Consider the following 23,926-nt stretch of genomic DNA (forward strand, 5'->3'; position numbering starts at 1 on the left):
CAATTCAATATTTCCCATAACCTTTTTTTTTTTTACTTCTGATTCATTTAAAAACCAGTTCTCTTTTCTTCTGTCTTAGTGAATTTCAACTATTACAATAGAATACCATAGACGGAGTGACTTAAACAGCAAACATGTATTTCTCTGTTCTGAAGGCTGCAAGTCCAAGATCAGGATGCCGGCATGGTCTGCTTCTTGGTGAGGGCCCTCTGCCTTGTTTACAGGCTGCCATCTTTTCCCCTCAAGTGCTGGAGAGAGAAAGGGCTAGATGTTTACCACGTCTTATAATGATCTAATTTACCTCCCAAAGGCCCACCTCCGAACACCATCACATTAGGGCTTCAATATGAATTTTGGACAGACACGAACGTTTAGTTTGTAACTTCTAACATAAAGTTTTAGGTATGCTTATATCTTCTCTTATACTTAACGAGCATATATTCTTTTTTTTTATTATCACAAAGGGGTAAGAGAATACCAAAATTGAAACACATTTTTTTCATAACCCATCACTTTTTTAAGTCAAGATGTGTTCCTTTACCTTTCTTAGTCTTCATCAGTGGTTTGTAAACTGTAGAGTGCATCAGAATGAGTTGCAGGGAAAGCACAGAGGGCTACACCCTCCACCAGAGTTTCTGATTCACAGATCTGGAGTGAGAAGTATCTTTTCACCTATCTTGAACGTTTTCCATCTTTTTTTCTTTCTCTGCCTCATTCTGGGTAATTTCTTCAGATCTCTCGTCTCTTTCATTTATTTTCTTGTCAATTATGTCATTAGTAGATATTTCTGAATAAAAGACAAAATGCTTGGCTCATTTTGGTCCCGCTTTACTACTAATCTCTACTCTGTATTGTGCCCTTGTGCGGATAACTCAAGTCCTACATTGTTCTTGAGCCACTTATTTATAGACCCTCTAGCTCTCTAGTCCCAGGAAAGAAGTCCCATCCAGTACCATCTTCCTGTCATGTTGCCCTGAAACAGTGAACTGGGCCTCCTTAACACCAACCACTTCACAAGTTGCATTAGTTTTCTATTGCTGTGTAATATGTCCCCACCAACTTGGCGGCTTCAAACAATCCATATTTATTATCTCACAGTTTCCTGGGGTCCAGAGTCCAGGTGCGACTGAGCTAGATCCTCTGCTCAAGATTTTACAAGGCTGTAATCAAGATGTAAACTGGGCTGTGTTCTCATCTGGAGGCTTGACTGGGGAAAATATCTGCTTCCAAGCTCATACAGGCTGTAGGCAGAATTCATTTCTTTGTGGCTATACACTAAGGCCCTCAGATCTTAGAGGCCACCTACAGTTCCCTGCCACATAGCCCCCTCCATAAGCAGTTCAGAGCACAGCACCTGGCTTCTTCAAGGAGAGGAGGAGAATCTCTTGCTCCAGTCTGTCAGGATAGAGCCTTATATAACTTAGCATAATGATAGGAGTGACACCCCCTTATCCTCGCTATACAATGTAACCCAGCCAAAGCAGTGGCATCACATCATCTTTGCCATATTCTGTTAGTTAAAAGAAAGTAACGGGTTCTTCCCAGACTCGAGCTGAAGCGATTATCCAGGATATAACCCCAGATGGTGGAGATCACCGTGGCCATCTGAGAATTTTGCCTGCCACACTAGATTTCCTCCAATAGCATCTTCCACATATGTGGCTCTGCCCAGTAAAGTCACTTTCCTTGCAGCAACAATGGTTGTTCTCCTACTTCCTGCCCCACCTAAGGGTACAGGTCTAGTTCTTGGTCTCAGCCCCCTCCAAAAACTGCCAGTCTAATATGATCCTAGCAATATGTCCTAATCTATACAATAAATCTGAAGTAGTAAAAAGAACACGAAATTTGAATTAGACGATATTGCTTTCTTATTCTGGTTTCAACATTTTGAGGTGTGTAAAGATTCAGAAGTGATTTGACCTCTGAATCTCAGTGTACTGACCTATAACAGTGTGGAAAAGAACACCTAACTCATAAGGCTATGCTAATGCAATAAAAGCATTTAGCACATGGCATGTTAAATGCACAATCATTAATAATTATCTTTCCTTTTGTTAATTTGACACCTTCTGTATGTCATGAAGATTTTACCTGAGTCCAAAGCAATACTAGAAAAAAAATCACATGAGTACCTAGAGTTGTGTTAACCAGTGACTTGATAATGTGCTCTTTACTCTTTGTAGGATGAAATGAAAATTAGAATCCCTGATGCTATGTGCAAAACACTTCATTCAATCAGATCTACCTATTTTTTCACCCTCTATTTTTAGAAGATACAAATCCACATCTTTGCTAATAGATTAATAATTTAATAGATTAATTAGTATATTTGTGGCAATGCTTATCAAGGTAGGAAAAGATGTGCATCTGCATGTTAAACTTAAAAGTTAAAAAAAAACTGTACAAGGAAGTACGATCATTAAGTTGATAATTTCATATATTTGTGAGGATGGTTGAATCTGGGAACTTGCTCAAGATTTATGTTATTACTTCTTCTCCTTGGATTTTTTATTTGTAAAATGAAGACTTTTGAATTTATGACTTCTAACGTCTCTTTTCACTTGAACTAGCCATAAATCTAGGTATTCAAGAAACAAGAATACTTTTTTAAAAAAATGCAATCTTTTTATACGGTGCTCTTTATATTCTACTCCCTTGTGTGGTGAGATTGCATTTCTGAGTGTGTGTGAATAAATCCTGCTTTTGGACATGACCCCAGAGGCCACTCCTATGATTACATAACTGTGGTCCCATCTGAAGCTTCAGTGACCCAGTGTAGTGGAGCTCCCCACCCAGAGATCTTAGGGTCAGTAGATCCAGGCAGAAAGCAACATTGTTATTTCTTCTCCAACCACCCTCATTTCCATACAAATGCCGTGACTACAAAAGACAATGTGACTTTTGCAGTCTAAGAAGATAATGATGAAGTCATTGGGGGCTGCCATTTGTGTTTCTCTTTTGATTCAGATACTTACAAATTAACTGAGTTCAGCCTAAGCTTCTCTCATTCTTTGGCCTTTTTTCCCCTTTGCTCATTTGAGGGAACAATAGAAAAGTTAAGCACTAATTACAGTTCAAAATTCATGATTTCGGCCACCAACTTTGCATTTCTCTCTACCAGTACAAAAGGGAAAAAGATACTCTCTAAATGGATGTTCTCTTTTAATCTTTAAAACAACAGTGAGGTAGGAGTCCTTCCACCATCTTAGATATTAAGTAAACTATGGTGCAAGAGATAAAAGACTCTGCGTCAAATCACCATTGAATAGGACTCAATTTTTCTGATTCCAAACACACAATGAAATGAAGTGGGGTGATAAGTGGGGGCGGAAAAAGAAACAGAGTTAGTTATCTGGTGAAATCTGGGATTTTCAAGCAGTTGTGGAACAAAAAGTAAATTTTAAATTGAAAACATGGCATCATCCTGTGAAATATGATTAATGTGAAGATCAGGATTTAATGAGTATTCTCTGAGAGCTTTTTCATTTCCTAAACTTGTCAGGAAAGCTCAAAGAAATTCAATATAGGTTGAATAGGGAATATATAGTATAGGTTCCCCGTATAGGGCATTGTGTAGATTAAGTAGCTTTTCAGTGGATGAAGATGTTTGAAATGCAGAGTTAGGGAAATCACTGTTTCATTTGTGGGTCTGTCTTTTGTCACAGACATCTGGATTACTTTGACATTTTCTGGATAATCACATAAGTTTATGCAGAATTCGTATCTACAACACTTTGAAATTTATTTGACCTTCCAAAATGTTAGCTAGGATGGTTCCGTCATTTTTAACAGGTGCTCTATAATTTAGGAATGCCTTTATGCTGGTTGCAAGTAACCAAAAGATGGCTACCGTAGCTTAAATAAATAGAGACTTGCTGAGATAAATAATAAGTCCAGAGCTGTGGCTGATGGCATTATTCCAGTAGCTCCTATACACCAAGATTAATGTTTATTTTAAACTCTTGGATTTTCTTGATTTTTTTAATCCTTATGGTCACAAAACAACATTTGCTTCTATAAGGATCATTTTTACATTCTAGAAAAAAGGAAAGACAAGAGAAAAAGATACTTTCTAGGTAGTATGTCTCATTTTGTCACGATAGCAAAATGTTTTTGGAATTCTTACCCAGAGAGGTTTTTTAATGTCTCCTTGGCCAGAGTCAATATTTCACAATGTAGGGAAGCTGAATTTGCTATCCCCAAATGTTTCTCTTTGACTTGATTGTCTCTAAGAACAAAAGATTCAGGAAAAAACTTTGACTGTCCCCTAACTGCCTAAAAGAATTTAAGATAAAAGACCTGTCCCAGGACAGGTCACCACCACAGATAATTCAAGGTATGATAGAGTGGGAGGATCCTCACTAAGCCCATTTTTATCAAAGTTCTCTCTCATTGTCCGTAGATGACCTAGTAAACATTTGTTCATCAAACATTTGCTTTTCCATCTCCATGTGAATTGCCTTCCTCCCCTTGGAAATCCCAAACTGCTACCCCCAACATCCTCCTTGTCTTTAGCTGAGGATGGTATTTAAGGTGGTGGCTTCAGCTACTTTGATGAGTTACTCAGTTTTCCTGGGTTTCTCCCATGTGTACATGTTATTAAATTTATTTGATTTTCTCCTGTTATCCCGTCTCAGGTCAATCTATTTCTTAGACCAGCCAGAAGAACCTGGAAGGGTAGAGGAATATTTCTTCCTCCCCTACAACATGGACACCTCTAGCTGGAATGTTTCTTGGTAGAAGAAGTTCATAGATGGTGAAACAACACAAAGCATCAGATTGTTAAGTCGGACTCATGTCAATGATAAATATCACCCCATGTAAAGCTTTATTAGTAATTTCAACAACACAGACAACTAAACTCAGAAGAAGGATATGGAGGTCTAGGAAATCAAGACAACTGCTCTGGTTTTTAAATTTTTTTCCCTGCACTGGATACACACTTAGTGGTCCAGAATAGATAAGGTCTCTAATTTAAGTGCAGCAGTAGAAGGCCTTTAGTCTATGAACCATCTCTATTTTATACTCTGTCTTTGGTGTCATTATACAGAGAGGCATGCCTCATAAGTCCATAAATAATGATTCTTTTTCTTCTTCTTCTTTTTCTCCTTTTTCTTCTACTACAGAGTTTCCTTAAGTGTTCTTGTTTTTAGTGCCGTGGAGTAAATTTTGACTCCTAGAGATGCTGTGCACAGAAGAGCAGAAGCCTCTCCTCTTCTGGTGCTCTACCAGACAATGTGCTGCTGCTATTCACAGGCTTTGCACGGCCACTTTCTTCAGAAGCGGGAGTGCAGTTCCTTCTTCCTAGTCAGTCTTATTCTGGAAGCTCCACCGAAACCTGTCCACCATGGGTGACCCTGCTGGTATTTCAAACACCAGTGGCAGAGCTTTCAGCATCACAACAACACACAGACACCACAATATGACAACCGACAGAGGGGTGGTGGGTTCCCTAATGGAGAGATGAACCTGGGCCATGCCAGTGAGAGTGCCAAATCTTAACCACTAGACCATCAGGGCCATCAATCCCTAAATGAGACATGCTTATTCAATAGATAAGTACCCCTTTCCTAACAAATAATATTAGTCTGCTTGCTCATAGGTCCAGTTATTGTGCTGTCAAGGATATTAGGCTGTGTCACCTGTCTTTGTTTCCTTCCCCTAGGATTGTACCCATGGTAAAGGGAGTAAATAGATTATAGGCTTTAACTTCTTCCTCTTCAGACACAGTTTCACACACAGAGACAATGAGCTAATTATATTGACTGATGCGAAAGAGCTCTATAACCTTTTTTCCAGTGGAGTAGCTATTTATAAAATAACCAATTTAGACTCAATCTGATTTTTTCAGTGACATTTAGATTGAATAAAAAGAACACTACCCATCAGGATTGCCTTTCTCTCTAAGGCTTGTCTTATCCTTACACTTTGCCCCTTTCTTCTCATTATTAATTACAAAAAAGAATTCATTTTGCCAGCAGCTCAGTTGAAGGTCTTCTTGTTTTCTCCTTTAAAGGGCTATTTACTTATAATTAATAAATCTTTTTTCATTCATACAATAAATATTTACTGGGAACCTATATATACAAGGAAATGTGCTAGATGCTAGAAACCCAATATTTAAGACAACAGATGTAGTCTTAGCCCCTCACGGATCTTATAGTCTAGTAGAGGAGAGATCGGAACATAAGTAATCCTGAAATTACACAATCATGAATCTTGATCAGGCCCATAAGGAAAATGTATGGTGTAATATTAGAGCCTAATGGTGGCATCTTCTGAGGGAAGAAGCCAGGAAAGTTTCCTTTAAGGGGTTTCCTTAAAGCCAAGATATATAGGATGAAAACAGGTAGCCATGAGAAAAGGAATCCATGTGAAGAGGGTGGAAAAAAATACTGATTTGTTATGGTAGGCACTTTTCTTATTTCATCCGCATGATGACTCCTCAAACCAGGCCATTTTGCAGGTGAATGAATAGAGTTTAAATAATTGGCCAATATCAGTTGCTGAGCTGTTTAAGGTTGGATTCAAGCCCACCCATATATATTGCATCCAGAACTCTTTGCATTTCCACAGGGAAGGTCTCTGCAGGCCATTGTCAGCAGGGTCTCTGAGCTCAGTGACCTTCAAAAGTTTCCTCCTTCTTTTTAAATTTTTTTCTGGTGAGGAAGATTCATCCTGAGCTAACACCTGCACTAATCTTCCTGTTTTTTTTGTATATGGGATGCCACCATGGCTTGGCTTGATGAGCGGTGTGTAGGTCCACACCTGGGATCCAAACCTGCGAACCCCAGGCCACTGAAGCACAGTGCACGAACTTAACCACTACGCCACCGGGCCGGCGCTCGAAATTTCCTCCTTCTTGCTGTCCACTGGTTGGAGTATGCAGCTTTTTAATGCCTATTTATAAAGGCCTTTAAATTAAAGTTTGAGATTTTAGAGTAGGATCACCTGTTTGAATTTTTGGTTGACATTTCTAAGCAATTTCAGTTCACTTTACTGTCTTCAAAAACTTGCTGCGTTGGAATGAATATTTTGAGGATTTTTGTGAAAGATTCTAAACTCGTAACTGGTATTAGCAGCAACATGGAAGCAGTGAAATGAGGAGAGTTTGGGGTGTCTTGTTGAATGAAGCATCTTATTAACGTGTATATATCCTGGGTGCCTCACACAGTTCCAGACACAGAGAAGACACTCAATTTCTGCAATATGAAACCTGTTTTATTTCTGAAACTATTCAGAAACAATGTATCATTCTAGATTAATACTCTATTTAAACTTTATACTTGTTCACTCACTTATTCATTACACAAGCATTTTTCATGATTTACTATATGAACCCACTCTGCTTCATACTGACGTCATTATAAGAAAATCAACGTGTGTTGTTCAAATGGAAATATTGACATTATTATACAAAATCTCTGCTCAAAATCTCTTCCTGGTGCTTAGGATAAAATACAGCTTCTTGGATCCTGGGGGGCAGAGGACTGGCCTTCATCAATTATTACCTAGTTTCCCTTGGACAGTTTACAAAGACACTCAGCTATAGTCTTCTTATCTGTAATTTGGGAACTTAATAGTTATTTCCTGGAAAAACGGTTTCTATTTTTGAAACTCATTCTATTGTCCCTTTTGTCCTAGGTCCTATGATACGTGAATATTTCTTGCAGATAAAGCTAAATATGTGTTTGGGCTTTTCTTATTAATGACCTATTACCTTAAGCCTCTCATTTAACTCTCTTCTCATCTATAAAGCGTCACAATGATAATGGCTACTTATCTTGTGCTCAGTGCTTAATGAACACTATTCCTTTGAGCCTAAAAACTAACTTTTGAATTATGCGTTATTCTTTCACAGATGAGGAAACAGAAGCAAAGGAAGTGAACCTAGACTCTTGGACGCATGTTCATCTGCTTTAATCAGTATTTAAACAAACTCAGCCTCACATTCAGCTTCATGCTGCTGCTATTAGACAGTCTTTTCCCCTGTGGTATTTTAATAAAGTGTACTCATGGGATTTCTTCTGAAACGACTGTGAATGTGTGTGTGGAGGGCGTGTACATATTAATTCTAGAGCCTTGGCAATTGCCTATGGGTCCTGAAGCCCTAGTTTGCATACTTTCCTGAGGAATTTTAGCACGAGCCTGCATATGAAGGAGGTTAGATTTTCATGGCTATTTTTTTGCCCTGTTTAGCTAAAATCACAAACAGGTTCAACCCATCACCTCTCAAGAAAGGCTGTACTTCACTTACAAATGGAGTGTACTTTAGTCTCCAAATGACTGTGCAGTCTCCAAGCTGGGCCACCAGACGTATATGTACTCAATATGTATGTTACCTTCCCTTCTAAAAACATACCCACTCTCTCTCCCACTGTGCCTGTCCATTCTTATTTTGAAGATCGCTGGAACATTTGCCATCATTTCCCATGCCCAGAATGTAGGGAAAGGTTAATGTTATGAGAAGAGCTAATAAAAGGACCTAGCAGCACTTTGCTACTACAGATCGCTAAGACTGTCTCACCCCATGATTATAGGCCAGAGCCTGGAGAGTGTGAGCTGATCTTATTATCCACATCATGATTCTGCCCTCTTCAATCAAGGCCCTTTTCACCTCTTTCTGTCTAGACTAAATCATTCTAATCGGTTTGCTCTCTTGCCATGTGCAAGCTTTGCCTCATCGCTGACAATCTCTGTCTCTTTTCCATCACGTTAATAAAGTTATTCACTTACTCAAAGCAGAGGAACATCTGGGTCAGCATTTGGGTCTGGATTAATAGTACTTTGGGTTTTTTTGCATTCTGGAAAGACCTGTCTTCTTTTCATGTTCAAGAAGTCTAAGATTGGAATGAGACAAATGGGTTCGGACGTGTGAAGCATCATCCTTCAAGGTGTGAGCCCGTGCTGAAGTATGAGGTGTCCCCACTTCTGGCTGCTGGAGCTCATAACAGGTTCTATTTTCTCCTTTAGGGTGAGGGAGACATCAGAGAGGCAAGCAAGGGCTCTGTAAATGATCTTCAATCCAGAATCTTAATTCTGAATTTTAAACAGCTTTCATGTAATTCTCCCCTCAGCTGTTTAAGCAAGCACCACCTCCATTTTAACTGAGCATTAGAGAGGAGAAAAGACCGAATTAGGAAAAGTTCTTCTGGTCCAAGTGGTCTCTTTACTACTTCCTTTTGCTTGTATTTTTCTGGCATAGTGCCACTCTCCACTCTACAATTAAAAATCAGTTGATTAATTCAGAACTCTGCTGAAACTTACATTTTGGGCCAGACTTTTCAAAGCAAAATTCCATAAGACTTTGTGTTACCTTTTGAGCATGGAAACAAAAGTTTGAAGAAAAGTAACCATTACATTTCATTAAATAACAGATTGATAGTAAAATGAAACAATGAAGCAGTGTAAAAATTTGCACAGTATTAGGAAATAATTTAATGTTATATTACAGTATATATTCCCTCAAGCTACTAAATACTCTGTGTATATTAAGTACTAAAAGTTATTAAATATTATTTGTCTGTATGTTAAATACTATCATATACCTATATTCTACATACAAAAATAAACCCTGTTATTTCCCTGACCTATCTATAATAAAAACTTAGCACATAGCTGTCCAAAAGATGAACTTGTTTCAAAGATAGAGTAAGTGGTTCTGGAAGGTAATGAGTTCCCTGAAACTATTCAAACCAAGAAGAGGGATGCCCAGTGAGAAAGAACCAAAATGGTCTTTTAGATTAGACAGCCTTTTTTTTTTTTTAGACCAGTGTTGAAAGACAGTCCTAACTGATCTTTTCTGTGTTCCTACATGGTCCAGGCTTCTGAATAATGGAAATCTACAGGATATAAAGATACAGAAAATCTTTCCTCCCCAACGGTTGTTTGCTCAGATTCTAAGGGGGATAAACTCAGAGACACTTCTCTCTTCTTCTCCAGAGCTATTTCTCTCCCATTCTAAGCATAATAACACCTAGAGAAGACTTTTTTATCTCCCCTAAGACAATTGCTCACATTCTGGGGTAGAGATCTTTCTCTACTCCCCAAGAGACAATTTGTTTACATTCCAGAGTAAAAGATGAGGCTTCTCTCTTTGTCTCAGGAGGGGAGAAATGGCAGGTATGCCAGAAGCTCTGTACACACTGAGTTTTTAAATTTTAGAATTCCTCTTTTGTGGTTCAAATGCTCCTGCATGTTCAGCTGACGTCTGGCTCTCATTGCATCATCTCATGGAAATTTGAGGTGTCAGTAAATTAGTTTATTTACTCTGTGTGTAAATAAAAAGATCCATTTCTACACTAGAGTTCTTGTGTGTGAATGTGTGTGTGTGTGTGTGTGTGCATGCGTGTATATGAATTTAATGACATTTAGTATATTCACAATGTATACCATTTTACATTTCCACCAGCAATTTATGAGGCTTCCAATTATTCAATATCCTGGCCAACACTTGCTATAAAATATTTTTAAAATTATTATTATAGCCATCCCAGCTAGTTTGAAGTGGTATCTCACTGTGGTTTTGATTTGCATTTCTCTAGTGACTAATGATGTTACCATCTTTTCATGTGCCTGTTGCCATTTGTATATATCCTTTGCAGAAATATCTATTTGAGTCCTTCGCACATTTTTTTCTCTTGGTTTGTCTTTTTGTTGTTGAATTATTAGAATTCTTTATATTCTGGACTCTAGAGCCATATCAGATATGTGACTTGCATACACTTTCTCCCATTTTTAGGGGTTGTGCTTTTCCTTTCTTGATGGTGTCCTTTAATGGACAAAATATTTTCATGTTGATGAAGTCCAATTTATCTATTTTTTCCTCTGTGTTTGTACTTTTGGTATCATATTTACAAAACTACTGCCTAATCCAAGGTCATAAAGAAGAATCAGATGACTTTTAATGGGCTTTTTTGTCTTCATGTTTTCTCTCCAATTCTCTTTGTATTTTCCTAAGCAGAATCACTCACCAAAGAAGAGACAGATAATACTGAGGCAGAAAGTTCACCAGGTCAAACAGAATGCCAAGGATTGCCCGGTATTCTGAGGTAAAATGCTCCCATCAATGCTGTGTCAGATTGTTTCCAGATGCAACACATGCCAAATTCACTTAGTAATTGGCCCCTGTTTGACTCCCGTGGCCATCTTCTTCAACTGCGTTACGTGGCCTTCCATTCTCCTCTGGGTCTCTGAGAGTTAGAACACCGCTTTCTTCCTGTACAGGATCCCCCTGTCCCTTGCCCCTTCTCCTGCCTGTCTTTCAGTTCTGAGAAGCTGGATTGCAAAATCACAAAGGAAAATCAGGAAGTCTTCTCTCCCTACTCTTCTTTCTTCACACCTGAGCTTCATCTTTGTCTTTCAAGAACTGCTGAATCAAAAGTACCTTTTAAGACACCACCCTAACCCTGTCCAGTGGAGAGAGAATATGACATTTACAGGCTTAGAAAATCAAAGCCCAAACTGCCCACTCCTCCCGCCAAAAAAGTCTAACAAAACTCAGATAGCACTCTTTTCATTTATTCACTCACTCCTTCATTCGTTTGACTTGCTGTTTATTCCTTCAGTGAGTAGCTAGAGGAACTCACCTGGTCTATTTTCCTTGACTCTGATGTCTTTCTATCTCTTTATGCTGGAATGGTCTTTTTCAAACACAAATTGGGTCATGTTATCTTCATTATGTCCCACCCACATTGCCAACTTCCCTCGATGAAAAACACACAATGACATTCTTCTTAACCTGATCTACAAGACCCAAAAATATGCTCTCATTCTGGTACTTCTAAGTGCATTTGTATCAGAATTTTTATCACATTACACATCCATTGGTAACTTGGAGCACGGTGAGGTTGCTGAGGATACAGGTACAAAGATGCATTTTCTCTGGCATCAATATCTACATATGTAAAATTTCAATAGTATTCTATATCAAACATTTCCAAAAATTTTTTATTTTTTTGAGGAAGATTTCCCCTAAACCAACATCCATTGCCAATCTCCCTCTTTATTTTTTGCTTGAGGAAGATTAGCCCTGAGCTAACATCTATGCCAATCTTCCTCTACTTTGTATGTGGGATACCTTCACAGCATGGCTGATGAGTGGAGTAGGTCCACACCCGGGATCCGAACCCACAAACCCAGGTTGCTGAAGTGGAGCACACAGAACTTTAACCACTCGGCGATGGGGCTGACCTCCCAAAAGTTTTTTGAAGTAATTGAAATACAATTCTAAATAGAGAACATTTCAAATGCTATGAAGATATATATATAATAGTACCATCATATATAATGGTATTTATTATTTATTATTTGTATTATGTTAATAATAATATTAACTATATTATATTATGTTTATTAATATTTATATTGATATTAATGTGAATAATTATTTATTATAATGATCACTATTATATATTATATAATGTAAAATAATAATTATTATTTATATTATATATATGGTGGTAATATAATATAAAGCATATTGTTCCAAAAAGGTAATCAAAAAATTATTGACTTACACTGAAAAGATCCCTTATATCTATGGCCCAAACCACTTTATATCAAATATAATTTATATGCAAAATGAAAAATAAATAATAGAATTGCTTTTTTCTCTCAACCCCAGAGATGGCTCATGTATTATCTTGAACCAGTTCTGTTAGATTGGTGTTACCTGACTGAAGTACTTCATTGGGAAGCGTTATGATAGCAATTTGTTAGTAATTTGTTCAGGAATGATTATCATGGGCGCAGAAGAGTGGTAGCTTAAGTCTTTATTATCCCCAGCTATCTCTTATTCTGCAAGTTATTTGAAATTAGAAAACTCCTCGTCTAGTTCTCATTCTCAGCATCTAGAGACATACTATACGTACCAAGAGCTTAGTCAATTCTGTTGAATGAACTAGTGAATGAATGATGTAATGGATGAATGAATAAGATGCTAAATCAAGGACAGCCTCTGTTTGTAACCAATACATATGTTTTCTGGTTATACATGAGATTAAATAAGCAAAAGAAGCACAGCAATTCATGCAGCCCAGGAGTGCTCAAATTTTAGTAGGCCTCTGAATCCCCCAGAGGGCTTATTCAAGCACAGATTGCTGGACACCAGCCCCAAAAAGTCTGAGCCAGTAGAGTTTTGGTTAGGGCCTGAGAATTTGCATTTCTGACAAGTTCCCAGGTGCTGCTGCTCCTGCTCCTGGGCCACATTGTGAGAACCACTGAGTTAAAGAAAACGTCAATAGATGGGTTAGACACAAGGACAGCTGGCTCCAGGACGTCAGACACAACTGTGCTTGATTTATCTTTGGACTCAGCTTTCTTCTGTAGTGAACTCATTTTCAGCCAAAGATTTCCAGAGCATCTCTGCTCATATAGTCATTAGAGCTGTATGTCTCAGAAGAGAAGGAGGGCCTCCTTTATGATGGTTGAAGCAGATCCCCGGGGCTGAGTCCAGTTTGTTCTGTTCAGGTCAAATGTTCATATCATGTGATCGAGCTCCCCATCAGATGAAAGAGGGACAATACTTCAAAGGGAAATTAAATGCTGTTGGGTGAAAAGTAAGATACCCATGGCCGCCACTTCCCTCTGAAGATGAGCCTTTCAAAGCCAGAGTGTGGGGCAATAACCTTAATCATCAGTGTCAACGCAGTGCTGAACACTGACTCCATGGCTCCTCTCTGCCCAGAGTAGAGCTTCTCAGCGCTTCCCATTTACCTGCTGCTCTCATTCTTCTCTAACATGGATCCGCAGGAGTTTCCAGTTCTCACAAGGAGAACCTGTCATAACAAGATCTAAATATTCAGGAAGATAGTCATCAGAACACTTAGAATGATTTTAGTCAAATTAAAATGAGAAATATAAAAATTTCATTTGATTTCCCAGAACCAGGATGACTCAGATAAACGCTCTCAGAGAGGTTAATAAAAAAATTTCTAAAGTGCTTTGCTTCCTTATATAAAAATTAATAAGTAAGAGTACAATAAGAACATCTATATTTTATAGACCTAAGGTTACTTTTGAGGAAATAAGTGTTAAATAAATCTATGTAATTATTACAAGGCAGTCTACCTTTTATCTCAAGATGGATATTAAATATTCCCTTCCTTATAATTATACCTGCCATTGCAATAGTGCATAATATCACAAACATATCCATGAATGCGCAATTCTCCGACTGGTTAAAACGCATATAATAATGTTCACACATGTTGGTCCCCTCCTCAGATATATCTTCAGTTCCTCTACCCTGATAGAGAAGGGGAAGAAGTAGCATGACTTCTTGATGTTGTACCTTCTGTATCCCTGCAGCTTCTGAACTATATTCAAACTCTAATCATAAGCCTCATTTTCTAACGAGGTAAATTAGACTGAGAGAAATTACACAACTGTCCAAAGTGAGAGCAGGCATAAGTGGAGGAACTGAAAGTCAAACCATGTCTAGGTCTGTGTGACTATAGTAATTAGGGTCAGCTAAACTGCTCTAACAGCCCCAAAATGTAGAATGATGAAAACACATCAAGTATTTTCTGTTTCATATAACAAACGTAGCATTCTTCTTGTTAAGGAGGTGCTCTCCGTTTCTTCATGACAAGGGATCCAGCAGCCTTCATCTCCCAGGACTTATTGTCATCCATATCCAATTGGTAGAAGGGAAAGAACATGAAGGAGAACAAGTGGGAAGTTTCCATGGGCCTGGCAAATCACAGCCACTTGCTCTGCACTGTCCAAATCTCAGTGACTTGGCCACGTCTCACTGCAAAGGAGGATGGGAAATGTAGTTCATGCAGGCGCATGCAGAAGACAAGCATAGCTAGCAATCTATCATAGTGACCTCCTGAGAGCTTATTATTCCCAAAATGAGTAGGAAAAAAATTGAGCTCCGTCAATAAAAAATAAATAAATAAGTCTTACAAGGAGGCAGCTACTGTCTCATACAGTACATGACACATATGTTGATTAATAAGTATTTGTTGAATAAATGAAGGAATACAATTCTCTCTACCTACCTCTAAAATCATATAGGATTGCATAGCATTTCCATGTTTGTGCTATATTTACTTTTGTAATAAGTATTATATTTTAATATCTGTGATTAGACAATGTGTCCATGAATGTCTTATGAAATGGAAATTCAGGATATCAGTACAATATGGTGGTTCCCAAGGATGACAAATTAGGCTTCTTAAAACAATACCTTATCTTACCTTTTTCCCACTTCAAATACCCAGAGAATGAAAAACATACATTTGTGGGGGTAATCTTTTTCTTCATTAAGACATACGTTATGTTGCAAATTGTAATCACAATTTGATTTATGTGGTGCCCTGTTACCTAAATTAAGCACACGATATGTAACATGATTTTTTTTTCTCTGTGCGGTGGCCTTTCTCTTTAAATAGCTCTTAGTTTGCTGTAATAAAGGAATATTATGATTTCATAGGCACTGCCTAAGAAAGAAATTAAATTAACATGAGTAATTTCAAAATCCATTTCAGATCTTGCAATGAAGTATTTTATGGACAGTTAAGGTAGTAAATTATTGATTGGCTAATCAAATTCTCAATTAATGACTAACTGATAAGTTTTCGTCTCTCAGTAACAGATCTTCCTTCTCTGCATGCAGTTGCCCAGGGTAACTGGCTCCCTCAGCATCCATCAACCTCCCTTACAAGTTGGGGACTTCTTAAATCTCTGCCATACATTTCCATTCACAGCCCTGGTTTACAAGTTTCTGTTCACAATCACACCCACCCTAGATCAGGCTCCTTTTCAGGGCTGTCTAACCTGCCTGGAATGTCAACAAGATACCATCGACAGTTGCAAAGACTGAGACTAAGTATCAATAGGGTAGTTGTTTTCTGTCTCAGTCCCCACCACGTGTATAATATGACAGGCTTCCTGGTGACTCAGCTCAACCAAACTTTGAATTTGTAGACTATAAGCTGATAGACCATTGGAAATCCCCTCCCAGCTAGGGAGTAAAGTCTGGTATTAATCTGCTCCTTTTAGGCCCGGTGTCTGGTGGGTCTAGAGTCACAATCTCTTTATCTTGTAATTGATTGTAGGTTAAAAAAATTTCTTTTTTAAAGGAAGAACTAAGTCTTGAAAAACACCAAAAGAGCAGCAATTTAAGTCTATGTTTTAGAGAACCAATCATGATAATTCCGCCCTTTTAACCTAGTGCTTGTCCATCCAAGTTCTACTCTTATCTATTCAATGAATATTTATCGCATGACATTTTGAATGACAGCTGCCTTCACAGAACTTGACACAGGGCATAAAGGCAAGCATATACTTTTTATTTATACATTTATTAAAAGGAATTTAATAAATTATTTAATAAAAGGGAATAAATCCTTTGATAGATGAGTAAAGGGAAATAGAGAACAACAATAATAAAAAAAAAGAGGTAGTGGAAGCAGGTTGTAGAGAGAGTCAAAGATGTCTTTCTGAAAGAATTGATATTTCCGATAAGAACTGAAGATACAGAAAGAGTGTGGTGAAGAAAGTTCTAGGTCAAGATTTCCAAAACGTTACTCATATGCTACCGAGCTCAGGACTTCTGCCATATTTGCATACACACAATAATATTATTTACAGAATACTTAATTTTGATCAATTTACTTTTAAAATTTAGATTAAAATTGTCTTAAAGGACAAGTTTATATTATTTCCTTAAGAAGAAAACCAAATTCTGTATTTTACACAGAAACTATCTCTGAAAATAAGTACATTGACATAAAACATATATTTAATCTCAATTACTGCCTCCTGCAGAAAGTTTGAACCTGACCTCCTCTTTTCTAAGTAAAAGGGGGTATTAGCAATCTTAATTTTAAGCAAATAAACAAATAAATTCACTTAGTATGAAAGTGAGACTTTCTCATCGATGTAATCTAATAGAAGATGAGGAACTTTGCTTATACGGTGATACAATGATACTCAAAACTCTGAACATCAGTCTAAAATGGTTTCTTATGCCACTTATGGTACAGGTCTCACATCTATGGAGACAGAGACCTGGGCACAGAGGAGAGCAGAGGTTAGGGTTCAAAAAAAAAGAAAAAGAAACACTTGAGAAACTAGAATCGTATATTAGAACTTGAACACGATTGTGGAGAAGCAAAATGCCAGAATTGGAGATAGAGATGTAAAAGGTGGTCTGATCACACAGGGTTTTCTAAGCTCTGTTCAGATACCTCCTGAGGATCACTGTGCATGCAGCAACATGTGTCTGGTTAAGAAGATGCTTTGGACGGGAGTAGCGATCCATTTTTCCAGTGCTTCTCAATGCGCCCATCACATCTACTCCTGTTTTGGTCATGCCATGGGCCTCTTATTAATGAGCATATCTTTTGTAATCCATTTATCATGTGGTGAATGCTCAAGTTGAGTATGCAGAGTTAATGTATTTCAAGCCTGTTCCTAGGCAAAGAAGAAATACTAGCATCAAATCATTGAAAAATGAATGGGCTCATTTAAGTCCAAATTAGGAACATCAATAAGAACACATATCCTTTTCAAGGGCAAAATGCTCAAAATACTAATTCATGAGCAGTTGTGTGTTAGTTAACGCACAAGCTTAGCCTCACAAGCCCCCCTTAGGATAAAGCTGGGCTCAATAAAGAGAAACCAGCTCTTTCACAGAGGATGTGGTAAAGCTCAGAGTTCAGGAGGGATCACCTATTTGTCGAAATATGCACGCTGAAGCCCTTGCCAGAGGTTTGTTATACCTACACCAGAAGGCGTACTTTCATTTCAAAAGCCTTACATTTTCCTGATTACAATATACACAGAAATGTATATGTGTGTAATGATCATCATACTTATAAATACATACTGAGTGCTTATTGTATGCCAAGTATACACAAAGCTTGCAACACGTTAGCACATTTAACTCTACAGATTGTCTATATCAGTGGCTTTCAAACTTTTTTTGATCACAGCTCACAGCAAGAAACAGAAATTATATGCTTCTTAGGAAACATGCACACACAGATATATTTTGTTCTGTTCTCTGGTGATTGGGAAAATGTTTATCTTGATCTTCATTACACAAACCATTCACGGGCTTAGAAACACACGTGGAAAAACACTGCTCTATGTGGCAAATATTTAGGAGTTAGGCATTTATCTATTTGATTTTCTAAGTGATCAGCCAGTGGTTTGAAATATGCGTGCACGTGTGTGGGTTTATTCAATGCATAGGAAATACCATACGTTTTATGTGTACGTGTGTGCGTGTATACCATAATGTATTGTTATAATTTCAGTTTCAACTGGTTTAAGCAACAAATCTATGAAGACAACTGGTTACATTTTAGGCAAAAGTAAAATTATTAAACAATTTCACACCTCACTGTGAAATGTAAATGAAAATAACTACGAGATACCTTTTTTTACTATCACTCTGTCTCGGCTGGAGTGAATTTAAATGTGTATAAGCTATCTGCAGAGTAATTGGATAACGTGTATCAAAAGCCTTAACAATATGTATAAACAACAAATCAAAAATTCAATTACTAGAAATTTATCCTAAGGAAATAATTAAGCGTACAGTCAAACTTTCAGCATAATTAACTGCAAGGCTGTTTGTTTTACAGTTATTTGTAGTAGTGAAAAATTTGAAACAACCAAATTTCTCAACCACTGAGAATTGGTTAGATGTAATAGTAAACATTTATACGAAGGAAGATTTCTATGCCCTTAAAACATCACCTGAGAAATGATCATATACTGACGTTGAAATATGTTTATAAATTTTATGCAAAAATGAATTTATAGAAGTATGGGATGAAAAGAACCAGGCTATTGTATTACTTACCAAACTGAGGGCTGGAAATTGAGGAAACAGAAGGAAACAGGTTGGCTGCTAATTATATTTATATAAATGATGCTTTCAAATCAGAGAATCATGGTGGGTCTCCCAGATATGGAAGGTGTGGGGAATACAGTGATGACAGGGATAAAAAAAAATGTCAATGAGGAAAAGGTGAGGAGGTGAGGGGGTTGATGGGAGAAAGTTGAGCTGGAGGAGGAGAGAGTCAAAAGAGGAGGCTTAAGATGTCCTCTATCATGATTTGCTTTCTGATGCGTCCGCTTACAGACCTCTTAAGAAAAACTATAGAAAGGCTGACATTTGCCAAGGCTTGAGGGGTTAGATTGCTGTTTACTTGACTAAAACTCTGGGTCAAGCCTGGTTCATGAAGTGCCCAGTTTTATTTGTACTACTTTGACAATATTTAGTAAACACTGCAATGTGTAATATATGATTGAGGTTTACTATTTCATACTTAAAATACTTTCTTGCTGTTTATTGGGACACAGCTCCTAACAAGTTATGTAATCCCCCTGCTTTCTTCTATGTCCTCATCTGTAAAATGGGATAGTAATGAATTACTCGCCTTGCTGTGTTGGTGCAACCTGGTCAAAAGCCTACAGGACTATCTGACACATATCAAGCTGTAAATCCTTAAAAGGTACTTGGTAATACTAATATTTTAATGCATCTTTACTGAAAGGTCCAAGATTCTATTTCTATTAAGACTCTCAGTATCTTAGTGTTTTATCTCACTTTGCATTTAGTAACTCATAATGATAGACATACCTGGTCATTTATTCCAGAATATTATTCTTACTCATAATTGTTTTTAATTTATGATTTTTTTGTTTACTGTTTTGAATTCCAGGGAAATCCCTTCTGAGTGTGATCGTGAATGTTGCCATTACACATGAGTTTTATTTGCAAAGGAGTCAAATTTTCGGGTTTTACCTACAATATGAATAACTGGCAAGTTCATGGCATTCCTATACTCTAGGCAGTGTTTTATGTCCGTTCTATTAACTCATTCAGATCTTATGAGACAGGTATTATTAATATCTGGAATTTACAGCTGAGGAAACTGAGGAACAGAGAGGTCAATCCACTTGTCTCAGATGGCAGAGCTTACCACTGGCAGAAGTGGGATTTGAACCCAGCAGCCTGGCTCTATGTCTGCTCTCATCCACTATACTCACACTTTCCCACTTTCAGGACGATGATTGACCACCTTCATGAGTATGTGTGGACATTTCTTTTCAGATAATCCCTATATTTCTCAGGATGTGTATTTCAAAATACATTTGGTGGGGATTACGCTATTGTAATCATTTTTTTTCCAGCTGGTTATCGCTGGAATATATACTAAATAATCATGATTTCCACATCTATCTTCTAACATTATATTATCTAGTATTGTAGATAATATATTAGATGAATGTAATATTATAGCATTAAACCCTTTTAATACTATAATGTTCTTAAATAATCCCTTTTTTATGTATATAATCATATAATGAGTAAATAGAAAAATTATTGGCCGTTTTTCCACATAATGAATAAATAATGAGTTTATTGTCTGTTTAGCTATAATTTTGCTTCCTTTCTATTTACTTGATTAAACAAACTTTGATTAATATTAGATTATACTGATTTTGATCATTTATTTTATTAGCAATTTTAATGGGAATTCCTTCAGTTGTCGTTTTCCAATTTTAACATAACATATACAACTGATTATTGATTTTGAAAAAAGTTTTCTTCGTTGGTGATATGTTAGTTACATTTTATGCTCACTTATATTCCCTTTGAAATTTTCTATTTTTTGTGATATTATTCTTAAAGGTTAGGTGTAATTTTGTCTTCATGGGTGACTTCTTCCTTTGTTTTGTAAACTTTCTATAATATTATTTTTTAAATTATAAGTAGAAACAAATTAAATTGGGGAAAACCTGGCCCTGATGAATGGATAACTTTCATATTTATACCTTAATGGTGACATATACATTTTTGTAATGACAAAATTCTTCCGCGTCTCACCGCTCTCTTTGCACAGCTACAATTTAGAGTGACTGAGAACACACTGCACATTATTTTCCAGGGGTCAATGAGTTGTTTTACAGCAAATGTTTGGGCTTGAAAATCATTAAGGGGCAATTTTCTCATCATAATTAGGATGAAATTAAACTTTAAAGTGGTGCATCACAGTTTAGAGAGTGTAGTCAGTAAAAACGGTAATATAAAAATCATCATAACTGAAAATATGCTGAATAAATGTAATGGAAATAGGCAGTTATAATGTTTTACATAATTGGCTATATTCCATATTGTCATTTCTTCTCTGACATGTATATCACTAAGATAATTAATATTAATCCAAACAAATTTATTTATTTATATATTTTGCTTTTTCTCCCCAAATCCCCCCAGTACATAGTTGTATATTTTAGTTATAGGTCCTAATCCAAATAAATTTAAACTAAATTTCACAGTGACGATATAAGAATCATGTATTCAGCTGATTCTCTTCTCTTTGCAAGAAAGAAGTTCACAATGCAGAATATTGGTTCATCCAACATTAACAGGGTTAACATAGCAACTGACACTTTGAAGAGCATAGCTGAGGGAGAAAACCTATCATAAATCATGAGTGAGTACTTAACGATTTTCTTTGACAATATTCAAGAGAATATAGAAGGCAACAGGGGACATGAAATACTGAAGCTGAATTATACACTCAATCCTCATTATTTGTAGATCTCTATTTGCAAATTCATCTATTTGCTAAAATTTGTCAACTCAAAAATCCATGCTCACAGAGCATTTGTGATCATACATGGACATGCAGAGCAGAAAGAGAGAGAGAGAAAGAGAGAGAAAATGAGAGAGAAAGTGAGAGAGAGAGAGTGAGAGAATGAGGAGAAACTGCCATGGTTCCCTCTCAATTTTCAGTTCCTGGTTCTAGTTGCTTTGGACGCCCATTGTACATGGTGTCTTTGAGTTCCATGAAACACTCTACTATCTTTGCAATAAATGCTCATTTTTGGCTTAGAATAGAGCACATGTGCTTTTGTTACTTGTAATCAGACACTCTTCTTTTATGCATAGATGTAAAACAGAATCCCAAATCTCTAAAAAATAACTTTGTTTCTGTTAGTATTTTCAGGTTATTATTTCCTTCTGTTGGTTTCTAATGTGGCTATTGAGAAGTTAGGCGTATCCACAGGAAATTCCTTTCCCTGTGATTGTTTTGGCAACTTCTTTTTCTTGGGAGTTTTACAATTTCATTATAACACATCTATTTACTTATTTACTTTTACGTACTTATTTTCATTTATTCTGCTTAGTACCCATCGGAATTCTGGTTTGGTCACTTTCAATAAAGAAAATTTTCTTTCATTTTATTTTCAAATAGTTACGTATCCTCTATTCTTTCTATTGTCTCTCTTTGAAAATCAAATTAGAGCTAAATTTGAGTTTTTCATCTCTCATTTATATATCCTTATTTCTGGTTCATATTCATAAGTGTTTTTCTTTGTTGCATTCTGGATAATTTCCCCAGTTTTCTGAATTTCTAATTTCTCTCTATGTTTAATCTGCTGCAAAATATTCATTGAGTTTATAATTATAACTTTAATACTTTTTCATCCTTAGAAAATGTGTATTTCTTTAATAAATGTACCCCTTTGAAAGTCAATAGTGTCTTTTCATTAGTCGTATTTCCAATTCTGTCTTCTCTTTCTGCTATGGTTTCAATGTTTGTGTGTCCCCTCCCCCATTCATATGTTGAAATCCTAATGCCACATGGGAGCTGTGACCTTTGAGAAATGCTTAAGATTTGAGGGTGGAGCCCTGATGAATAGGATCAGTGCTTTTATAAAACAGACCTCACAGAGCTCCCTAGCCCTTCCCCCCATGGGAGGGCACAGTGAGAAGGTGGCGGGTCTGCAAGTCAGAAGAGAGCCTGCGGCAGACCTGACTGTGCTGGCATCCTGATCTGGCACTTCTAGCCTCCAGATCTGTGAGAAATAAACGTCTGTTGTTTTGAAGCCACTCAATCTGTGGTATTTTGTTATAGTGGCCCGAAGGAACGAAGACAATTTCCTTATATTTATTAAATATCATTGTTTTATATTTTATATCTGATAATTCCAATGTTTCAAGGTTTTGCAAGCCCAATTCAGCAGGCTGTTATTTTTGCTGACTCTTGCTCATGGTGACATGTTTCCTTGGGGGTCTTGGAATTTTTAAAATTTTGAGCTCCTTTTCCTTATGGAAATTCACAGAAGGCCTGGGACTGAAGTCCATCCTTCTATGTTGTATTTTGTTTTTTCTTCTGTCAGATACATTGTCCAGCATGTTGCCTCACCACTGTTTTGGACTTGGCTCTTCTTTCCAAATTTACCAAAAGCTAAGAACGAAGCAGGTGTTTGCAAGCATTTTTCTCTGACCGAAGACCTCCGATTAAAAACACATTTGTCTGCTGCCTTCCTGGACGTGTTGACACCTGGCTTTAGCCATGGTTGATCAGCCTGTGTCAGCAAGGTCAATCACAGCAGAAGTCTCACCTCTCCAGATTCAAACTTGCTTTCTAGCCACTGAGGAATTTCTATCTACAGATATGGATTTCCATACATAAAATGGTTTTGGAAATAGATATTGATATAGAGACTCTTTCCTAGTTCATACAGAATTTTTATGTGTTCTCTAGTGGAAATATTTTTCTGGGTATCTTGTCACCAATATTCCAAGAAACAGAAATATGATTTAATGTTCACAATAAACTGTTTTATCCATGAAGAAGCTACTAATACCACTACCTTTGTTCTTCATGTAGCTATGATGAAAAAAATTTTACTATTAAATATATATCATGGGCTGAAGAAGTGTGGAAAATATACATACAAGTAAAATGTTGTCAAAGTTTTGATGATGTTGGATTTAATTGTGAAACTTATCCTCTTGTCATAAATCCCTAATAATTATTGGAATATATGGGTATGTGTGTACGTATACACACGCATGTGCACACTTTTAACATTAGGCATTTAAGAGCAAATAAATCCATAAAATCATGGGAAATAAAATAAAATATAGCATCAGCAA

This window comes from Equus quagga, chromosome 2, assembly GCF_021613505.1.
Source record: "Equus quagga isolate Etosha38 chromosome 2, UCLA_HA_Equagga_1.0, whole genome shotgun sequence".
Taxonomy (NCBI): domain Eukaryota; kingdom Metazoa; phylum Chordata; class Mammalia; order Perissodactyla; family Equidae; genus Equus; species Equus quagga.